At 33.2% G+C, this 10574-nt stretch overlaps 1 long non-coding RNA gene across 2 annotated transcripts; it reads left to right on the top strand.

Annotated features, from left to right (window-relative positions):
• The first annotated feature begins 5191 nt into the window (after nucleotides 1-5191).
• On the top strand, nucleotides 5192-9878 carry LOC112802904 (uncharacterized). 2 transcript variants are annotated; one of them, XR_003202571.3, is made up of 6 exons: nucleotides 5197-5822; nucleotides 5937-6025; nucleotides 6106-6251; nucleotides 8342-8926; nucleotides 9026-9127; nucleotides 9211-9878. It is a non-coding gene; the product is annotated as an uncharacterized lncRNA (long non-coding RNA). The 2 variants fall into 2 exon arrangements; XR_003202568.3 differs by lacking the exons at nucleotides 8342-8926; nucleotides 9026-9127; nucleotides 9211-9878 and having other exon boundaries at nucleotides 5192-5822; nucleotides 6106-6445.
• The last annotated feature ends 696 nt before the right edge of the window (nucleotides 9879-10574 follow it).

Raw genomic sequence — 10574 nt, 5'->3', positions numbered from 1 at the left:
GATTTGAATATTCTATTTAATATAATTTGAGGTATTTTCAGATCTATGATTTGTTTCTTTTATTTATGATATAGATAATTTAGAATTTTCTCTTTTGGCTTTGGTTGAGTAATTAGAGACTCTTGAGTTATCAAACTCGAGGTGTTGACCAAAAATTGGAATTCCTTGCTAATTAATTTGGATTCCACTAACTCTAGCTTTTCCAAGGAAAAGACTAAGACTTGAGGAACCAAATTAATTTATCCACTTAACCTCATAATTAGAGGTTGACCAAGTGGGAGCAAAAGTCAATTCTCATCACAATTGATAAGGATAACTGGGATAGGACTTCCAATTCTCATACCTTGCCAAGAGCTTTATTAGTTATTATTTTGACAACTTGTTATTTTACATTACTTGTGCAACCCTTTTGAAAATCCCAAAATATACCTTTGCATAACCAATAATAAGAACACCTCCCTGTAATTCCTTGAGAAGACAACCCAAAGTTTAAATACTTTGGTTATCAATTTCAAAGGAGTTTGTTACTTGTGACAACCAAAATTTTTATACGAAAGGATTTTCTGTTGGTTTAGAAGCTATACTTACAATGCGATATTATATTTTTATATTTCTTTATCGATAGAAAATCCGTTCGTCAACGGTCTATTGATTAATGCCATTAGTCTTGCATTGTATAATTCCTGGTATTAGGTTTGGCCGGCTTAAAATTAGTAGATTATGTATATGGAAGTACTAATGGGTTATCATAGACGCTATACGAGTAATGGATAATACGAGTCACGAATTTTTGGGAACATTAGAATCTATTCCTCGAGGTTACTCAGTTATGTGTCTTGAACTCTATGAATGTCATGTGACTTGTTCTCTCGTAAGTTTACCTTGAAGTCCTCAATTGCTATTTCTTTTGGGAAGTAAATTGATGTTTTTTCAACTCTATTCTTCTGTTTATATGCTTTCTCATTTGATTCTAACCGCATATGCTTGCTTAATTAACGTCCTTGTTGTGTTTGTCTTTCTTTGTTTAAACTCTTTTATTGATCCATGTATTTTTTTGTACAACTTTGAATTTGTTTTGATGCCATGTATTTCTTTAAGCTCCTATTTCGAGTTCTTTTTAAAGAAGTTGAGATTTAATTTTTCTCTTACTTGACTATATTTACAACCATTATTCTTGAAGCCTTATAAAATCATTTTTGATTTGACATAACCTTCTCTATATAAAACTTTGAAAATTATTTGAGCAATTTAAAATCTATTTATTTTCAATACCTCACCAGTTTTTTTACTGGTTTATGAAAATATACTTATTTTTAAAATACAACTTGATTTTCTAACAACTATATTACAGTTTTTACAAATATCTTTATTGTATTATGTATTCAGATATTCTTCAAAGAAAGAATTTTTGTTTTTATTCTCATTGATCACAAAATTTCATCTAAATTGTTTAATAATAATAATAATAATAATAATAATAATAATAATAATAATAATAAAATATATTTAAATTTGATTTATCATAACACACTATTTATGCATTTGTTGCTCTTTTAAAAATATTGGACTCATATTTTTCTTCTTATGAATGGATCAATTCCCTTCTTAAACTTTTCATTTCTAGATATAGAGGTCATATTTGATTCTATTTTTTATTACTCTCTTACTTTTGTTAACGTCACCATTAGTCTTAGTTTTCCTTTTCTTATGAATCTCATACTCATCCGAGTCAACTTGAATTTGTTTCCATCTAATGCACCGTTTATCCTCTTATTTGTTTTTCTTTAGTCAAATGTTTTTTCTTGAGAATTTTCTATTGATTGAGTTGTCTCTCCTTACGCGTCTTGTATTCCTTTGAATCAATTGAAAACTTGTTTGATATTCCAAGCCTAGTGAATTTTTGTTTGAATTTCTTTGATTTAAAGATCCTTTTTTGTAGATTTTTTTAAGTGCATCTTAATATCTTGAATATTCCTGTGAAGGTGGTAATTTCAAGTATACTTTTGGAGTTTTATTTTGATCTATTTTTAAAGAAGTTTTGAATTCTCTTTGAAGAAGTTTCAAATTAAATTTTTCTGCTTGTAATTAAAAACCATTTATTAAATTTTGATAAGATTGTTTTGACTTAGCATACACTTCTTTAAGTGAAGTTTTAAAGACCTTATTATGCGTACGCTGCTCTAGCGCGCGTACGCGGAGGTAAAATTTTTCAGGCATTCACATACGCGGTAGTTGGCACGCAACGCGAAGCAGACCTTCTATTTCGCATGCTCGCGTACACGTAGGTGGCATGCATACGCGAGATGGGTATTTTAGCGCCCATGCGTACGCGAAAGGGTGTTCGCGTCCGTGGAACCCTGCTTTTGATAAAAGTGTGTTTACAAAAATTTTTACTTCAGATTTCACTTTTCTAAATAGAGTTTGACTTCTTCTATCTTTGGTATAACTTTCATACATGTTTAATTGAATATGAACTTTGAGAAATTTTTTAGCAATCCTTTGATTTTCTTCCCAGCTTTATGCATATTTTTTGTTAAGCTGGGCATCTAACTACCTTTCTAAATATTTGAGAAAATAATTTGCTTTTAGCCAAACTAGTGTTCATTTGTTTTAAAACTCTATATAATCCATTTCAACATAAAATTATATTAAGGTAGTGGCACATTTACATGCTTGTTATTCTTTTACAAAATGTTTGTTACGCATCTTTTCTTTGATAATGTGAAATGGTTTTTGAAAAAGTTTCCATTCTTTATGAGTAATTTATTCGAAAATATTCTTAATTCTACTCGAGTCTTATGAGCTTTGTCTTTGGTCTTAGACATTCTTTTACTGTAAACCTCATATTCCTTGACTCAACTTGGTTTTGTTTTAAACTAATGCACTACTTTTTCTCTTATTATTCCTATCGAATTTTGTTAATTCGGGAGTCACTCTTGAGATTGCCAAACTAATTTTCTTTCCGGCACTCTTTATTTCCTGTGCATCTCTAATTACTTGTGATCTCAACAATCTTTTCAAACTCTTGCGCATTTTGTCCTTGTCGCTTGTCCTTTTCCAAGGTCTTGTATTCTTCTGAATAAATTCGAGAATTGCTTTGGAGTCACGTATGACCTTTAGGCGTAGTAAACAAAATTTTAAAATGCTGTTCGTGAACGTGAAAGGTGGATCGATAAGTGTACAATGTTATGAGAAATTGTGAGAGTTTCGCTTCTCACGGAAGAGTTTGTGGTTGTTAGGCTTATGACCGGTTATGGGGTTGTGAAGTGATTGATGGATTTCGGAAGTTTAAGTTTTGAAGTTGGTACGAGGTATGTGCACTGACGTTATTTTAGTTGTTTACGTCAACCTGTTTTTAAACTTTTGCCATCTAGATATCCCTTGTTTTTGCAAACACCTAACTAGAATACTTGCACCTTCTTGTGCTAAGTTTTGGTATAATAGTAGCCCCATGTGATATCTTTGTTTTGAACCATCTTGTAACTTTTACTTTAGGCCACACTTTTCCCTTACACCTATGTTTTATGTGTTATCCGGTATTTAAAAAATTATATTTATATATATGCCAAGACCTCTGCTTTTTTAAAGTATACAAAAATAAGGTAATCGAAACTATTTTAGTATTTTGTGTATTAAGTTAATTTTCGAAGGGAAAAGTATATGGAACCAAAAGGTTATCAGCAAAAAACTAAACAAAATCACATTAATTTATATTAATAATTAATTTTAAATTTTTTAAATTCAAAATTTAAAATTGATTAAGTAAACCTAATTAAAAACTATAAAAACCTTCCTCTTTTCTCTCACATTAACCTACCCACCTCCAACAATCACACAGACCTCTCTCTCTCTCTCTCTCTCTCTCTCTCTCACTGTCAGATCCTCTCCGCCTCCCCACTGCGACCCACTCTTCTTCTATCACCGACATCTGATTCGTCGGATTCGCCACCGTCAACAAGAATCCATACTCAACATGTGGATTAGACAAGTTTTGAGAACTTCTAGCTGAACTCGATGAGAGAAGGAAGAAGGTTTATTCCAAGTCATTCGATTCGCGTATTTCGATAATGATGATTTCGTCCCATCGTCATTATGATAATGATTTTGGTGTTCTTGACGGTGTTTGGTAGATCGGTGGCGACACTTTGTACATGTGTTTTGTGGTATGTAATTCTAGTGATGAGTGATACCTCTTTTTCTTCTTCTTCAAGTTCAAAGCCAATAAAACCGTAAGGAATACAAATAAAAAGGAATATGTGAGAGAGTTGAGTAAAAAGAAGATGGTGGTGATGAATGAGGGTTTAAATTCTCCATCAAAGGACAATGGTTCACCGAAACATGGCACGGTAGCAGCATCGTCACGATGTTACTCTTTGCGTTTTGGAATATTAGGTGCCGTTTTGATGATTAAAGAGACGTCAAATTACATAATTACAGAAATTTAAAAAAATATTCATTTAATATGAAAAAAATATCCTAATACTTAACAAAAGAAACATCCAATTATATTTAGTAAAAATAATTAAATATCTATAAAATTAAAAAAATATGAAATTCTTAAATAAATAGAGACATTCACATTTGCAATATAAAAAAAATTAGAAAAATATATAAAATAACATCCATTTAATATGAAAAAGAAAATTCTGATACTTAGCAGAAGAAACATTCATATTTATTAACTCGTAGAGATTTTGAATTCACCAAAAATATTTTGGCTGATTTTTGGCTAATACCCTTTTGGTTCCCTAGCATTACTCTTTTCGAAGACAAAAATTTTTATAAGTGGGGTAGGATGTAAGATCCCGAATTTTGAAAAGTTATTAATAAAATATTTATCTTCCATTCTATTTATTTAAGATCATATTTTTGAAGATTTTTATATATAAGTTGAGTAAATTTTTATTTATTATTTAGAGTTCTTATAATTAAAAAATAATGAGTATTTTATATACCTTAATTTTAACAAATATATTTTTAACCTTATTTTATAAATAAAGGAGAATTAATTTACTTATCTCCAATTTTTATTAAATTAGTATTTAACTAAAAATAATTCACAGATTGGTAATTAAAAGTTATTTTTTTAAAGATAGATACTTTATATTTAATTTTATTTTTAATTATTATTCTATCTTTTTATTTGTTTTATAAAATTATATTTTTACCCCCTATTTTATTAAAATTTTCTAATCTACCCCAAACCCTAATTTCCTACCCTAACTCACCCTCACTCTTCTCCTAGCGCCGCAGCCTTTCCCCATACCATAACACTAATTAGCTTCAACTTCAGACAAGAAAAAAAGAAAGAAAGAAGAAAAGAAAGGAAGAGGGAAAGAAGGAAAGGAGGAGGAAGAGAGGGAGACCCGTGAGAGAGGGAGAGCGCCAGGGGAGGAGGAGCTGTTGGCACCGCCACCGTCGTGTCACCTGCGCCGTTGCCACCGTCAGTCCGCCACCACCTAGCCCGCCGTCGCCGCTGGTCCGCCATGAAGCCACCATCAAGACACTGAACCACGCGAGGAGGAGGTGAAACCGTTGCGCCACCGTCGCGTGTGGAGTTGTCGTCGCTGACGAGCCCGGCGGCTGCCCAGTTACGTCACCGTCATGAAGTCCTCGCCGTTGTCTTTTCCTTTGCAAATCGTTGCCATCATTGGAACAGAGGGCGAGAGAGAGAGAGAGCTCGCGGTGGGGAAAAGGGGAGGCGTCGCCGTTCTGCGCAAAGCTACCGCCGCCGTCGCGTGCTCTATCACCGCTGTTGCTGGGAGCTGCCGCCGAGAAAACGCCTTTACCACCGCTTTATTCCGGCATCCTTCCTGAGCCCGGTAACTTTTCTTTTTCGAAACTCTCAGTGTTATTGTTCTGTTAAAGTTTGTTGACGAGGTTTAGATCTTGATTGCCATAGGGTCGAGCTCTGAGGTTTGCATGTCAAATTTTAGGTTGCCATTGAACCACCGGAGTTTTTGGCCGTTGTCGAAGCTGCCGCCGAGTCAGTTCGGGATTGCGGCTGCTCAGTTCTGCTGTTATCGTAAGTGTACTCTATTTCGAACCCTCATCTTTAGTTTTCCATTATGTGTTTTAATATTTTCGCGATATTAATGTTTTTAGGAATCAAAAATTGATTTTGCATATTGCAATTGAGGCTGTTTTGCTATTGAGAAAGCAAGCGGAGCTGAAGTTTTGGTTGCTGTTGATTTCGGGTTGAAAGAAAAGAGTTCAGTTAACACGTTTGGGTTATGGTTTCGCTTATTGAGGTTGAGACTTTTTCAGAAAACTAAACTTTGTAATTCGGAGTTGCTATATATAGATATTGATGTGAGTAATGCACTTCTAGTGATTGTATAAGTCTTATGTATTGTTTGGTTGTCTTGGATGGATATGAATACTTGTTTAACTGGATTATTGTTTGGTTTTATGAAACGGACGGTTCTTGAAGCATTTCTTTAAAGTTGTTTCTTTAAAGTTTTGAAATTGAGTTTAATCCGTTGAAAATGAAGTTGTTTTTTGAAATATGAATTTTCGGAATTAGTCTAATTTTAAACTGATTTGGTTTTGAACCGTGGAAGGGGCTGCAGAATGGTTTGGTTGGGACCTGAAAAGGGTGGCAAAGTCCAAGTTTTAGAGGAGATGCTGTCGAATTTTTATAAGATTTAAGATTCTGTTTTAAAATGTGATTTAGAAAAGGAATGAATTTGAGAGGTTCTATTATTTGGTTTTTGATTTACTAATAAATAGATTTTTCAAGTTTAATTTGTTTAAGAAAAGTTTATGTTTTAAGATTGATTTAAATATGAAAGAACCTATGTTTTAAAGTTTGATTAAAGAAGTACCTTTGGGGATGTTTTGGTAAATTTTAAAAGAAATTGAACTTTGATTAATTAAGTTCGTTTTGCTTTTAAAGTATTCTTTAAATTTTGATTTAGCAAGATTAAACAATTCCGGGCCTTTCGGAAGGTTACTGATTTAAGAATGAAATAGAATTGGTTTAAAACTTAGTGTTTTAAACATGCTTTGGTTTTGGTTTTAAATCTCTATTTTAATTTATTTCAATAATTTTGGTTTTAAAATTGGCTTCATTTTCACTATAATTTTACATGCTTTGGTTTTTGTTTTAAGTCTCTATTTCAATTGACTTCAAATTAAGTAACTATGATTTTGAGGATTTCTAAAGAATTTAAGAAATGAGGTAGGTTAATCTTCCCTAGAGTCTTGAGTCTTTTCCAAAGTTGTTAATTAATAATTCTGATTTAAAATAGTTAAACAAATGATTTTAAAAGTAAAGGATTTGAGTCTTTTTGAAAGAGAATTCCCTTTTGATATTATTTTTAAGAAAAAGTGGATTATGAACTTGGAATAATTTGAGACATGAGGATTTTAGAGTTAAGACTGAGATGGATTGATTTTGGTTTCAAAGTAAAAAGATTTGAGAAAAAGTGACTTATGGCTTGAATGATAATTGATTTGATGTGAATTGTTAATGAAGTGTAGAAATGATAATGAATAAATGAATATGGGGCCTTTGCACTTCTTTTATCCGAGATGCGAGTTTCCCTAGGTAAAGTACCGTCGCTTACCACCACGTGTTTCAAGTTAAGACTCGATACTTTGTTGACCTTACGACATAAGTGTGACCGGGCACTTATAAATTCCTGGGAATGTTGACCCATTGAGCAATTATATATATATATATATATATATATATATATATATATATATATATATATATATATATGAGAAAAAGCTATGCATAAACTCTTGGGGATGCGCGTCGGGGGGACAGTCTAGGGTTTAGCAGCCGGACTTGTTGGGTTGGCTTGATAACTAACAGATGAGACTCATCAGCCATAGGGTAGGCATTCATCATTTGCATCTATGTGACATTGTTTGGATGTGCATATTGTACTTGGTTTGCCTATGTGAATAATTATGTTTAATTGCGAATTGCTCTATTTGATGTAACTGCTTGAGTGCGCTTGAACATTTCTACTTGTGTTTGTGATTGAAAATTGGTTAGATTGGCTGTTGTTTGAATTTTTTGGCCCTACGGCCGTGGTTGGTTATGAGATGGGGCGAAGGCCGTGCTTGGGTTGTGTTTTGGTTTAGAAAAGTACGAAAAACTAAACTGGTTCAGCATAGACTTAATGAACCTATGCTTGGAACAGCTTGGTCACTCATACTGTCTAGGAAAAACTTTTAAAAAGGCTTTTGGATTTTATTTTTAGAATTAACATTTTTCTATTTTAAAAAGGATTTCGGATTTTGTTTGAATATGAATCTTTGGTTTTGTAAAGATACATAAGACAGTTATTAATCATTATTCTTAAAAAATGGTTTCATTTTTCAGGTATCCTATTATAATAATTCTCTAACCCTATAGTGAGAACCTACGAGGATGATGTTCACACTCCCTTACAGGTCCTTTCTTTTTCAGGTTATGAGTGACGAAGTTCGGAAGAGCTTATTTATTTTCCTTTTCTGTTTTAATGATATTGTGTTGTACTAGTTACTTTTTCCCTTGCCTTTATTTTTACAATTTTTTATATGAGGAATATGATTCTGATTATGTAATGCTTGTAAAATTAATAGGATGTGTGTGTGTGTATATATAGTAAGTATTGAGTTTTGTATAGATGTATGTTATCTATTTAAAAGTCTTTCGAATGGTAATACGATTTTTAAGTTTTAAACAGGCTCGTATTTTAGTATTAAATATTATAAGATTCGTCGTAATACTCGAATTATCATAGTGGTGCAGCCGGAAGCGTGACATTCTGATAGTTAGGGTGTTACACTATGTACATTAACTGGGAGACCGATGAGTGTTTCAGGCATCGGCATCTCACAAACAGAACTAACATGACATCGGATAGATCGTCCAAGTATACCGACGACTCAACGACCTTCATGAAGACTAAGGCCAGACTGATATGTAGCTACTCTAATTTTGTTATTAACTTAGTTATATTCTTTGACATATCATTAGTAGGCATCCTAACATATTGTTTCAATGCAACATGTGTTGTCGAAGTTGTTAGATTGCTAGGTGACATTGGCGGAGACCTTCATTTACACCCACATTTTGAAGGAGAACAAAGAGAGATTTGCTTATCAACGGTTTGCGGATCATTATGTGAATAAACATCTGATCTTGTGATATAAAATTTTCAATTAACTGTACAACCGTCGTCTTAATCATAATATCGTGCTACACAGGAGTCCTACATTCAAAGATTGGAGGCCGCAACTGAGCAATCTCAGCAAAGTGGGGAGGAGGTTAGTGGCTCTGTTACTTCAGTCGTCGATCCTAATGCGATTTGGCACGAGACTGCCTCAGCACCGTGCAAGAACCGCGTATACAGGTTTGGGTTGTTCTTCGTCAGCAGTTTCTACACCTCCACGATGAGGCCATAGTCCACCTCTATCACCAGTCGAGTCGTTGATCCCAGGGAAGGTATTGATTTGAGGCTGCAAGTGCAGGAGCTCACCCAGAGTCTTTATGAACAGACTCAGGAGCTGAACGAAACTTGGGAGAGGTTTCAGAAGATCCTCATATGCATGACGGACACGGATAAGCTCAGACTGGAGTGAAAAGAGCAACTGAAGCGACTTCAGCAGATGGAGCAGTAGATAGCGATGTACCAGGCCTAGATGCACGTCAGTGGCAGTGGTGCTGCTGGTGGCAGCAGTGCTACTGGTGGGACACATACATCATCGCCTTCTCCACTACCTTAGCAAGACTACGGGAATGACGACAACGACGACTACCAGAATCTTTAGTGATTAGAGCTATGTTTTAATGTTTCATTGTATTTGATTTATTTGAATTTTAATTTATTTGAACATTTGATATTTAATATTACATAATTGGTTTCTATTATTTATAATTTGACTATCAATTTTGTGAAAAATAAATTTAAATAAAAAAATTAATATTAAAAAATAAAAATAAAAAAAGATGCGTCACAATTTTTTTTTTAATAATGACATTACCATCGGATTTACCGAGGACATAATCTGACGGTAATAATGCGAAAAACAGAATATTATAGCGCCAATGTTACTGTTGAAAAAGTCCACCGGTAACCAAATAATTTTTCAGACAAGTAATTCATCACAGAATCCGAGACAAAAAAATCCGACGATAACTGATTATCAACGAAGTTTATACCATCAGATTCTTTCCAGCGATAAATTTATCAGTAATTAATTTACTGTCAAATTTTATTCGTTTTTTGACAATAATTTCGACAGTATTTAACATTTTTTTTTGCGATATTTGTACAAATATTGACAAATTCAGTTAAATTAAAGATGATTCTCCCACATTATCATCCCTATCAACTCAAGTTCTTTGTGATCGGAGATGAGAATCAAAATAGAATGAACAAAAGGAAGAAGTCTCTTTTGTTAAGAAGACCTCATATATTGAACCCTCAATTCAAGTTCTGTTCTTGACTGTTGTTTTAAATGAGCATATTAACCTCTCTCAAATGGATACATCCATATGAAGTGAACTGGCCACAGATCAGAATCTTGCTTTCTATAGCAAAAAAATAGGAATGATCTTTTCTATAATT

This window comes from Arachis hypogaea, chromosome 1, assembly GCF_003086295.3.
Source record: "Arachis hypogaea cultivar Tifrunner chromosome 1, arahy.Tifrunner.gnm2.J5K5, whole genome shotgun sequence".
In the NCBI taxonomy this organism is placed as follows: domain Eukaryota; kingdom Viridiplantae; phylum Streptophyta; class Magnoliopsida; order Fabales; family Fabaceae; genus Arachis; species Arachis hypogaea.
The sequence above is the reverse complement of the archived record's forward strand: the minus strand, read 5'-3'. Positions and strand labels throughout refer to the sequence as shown.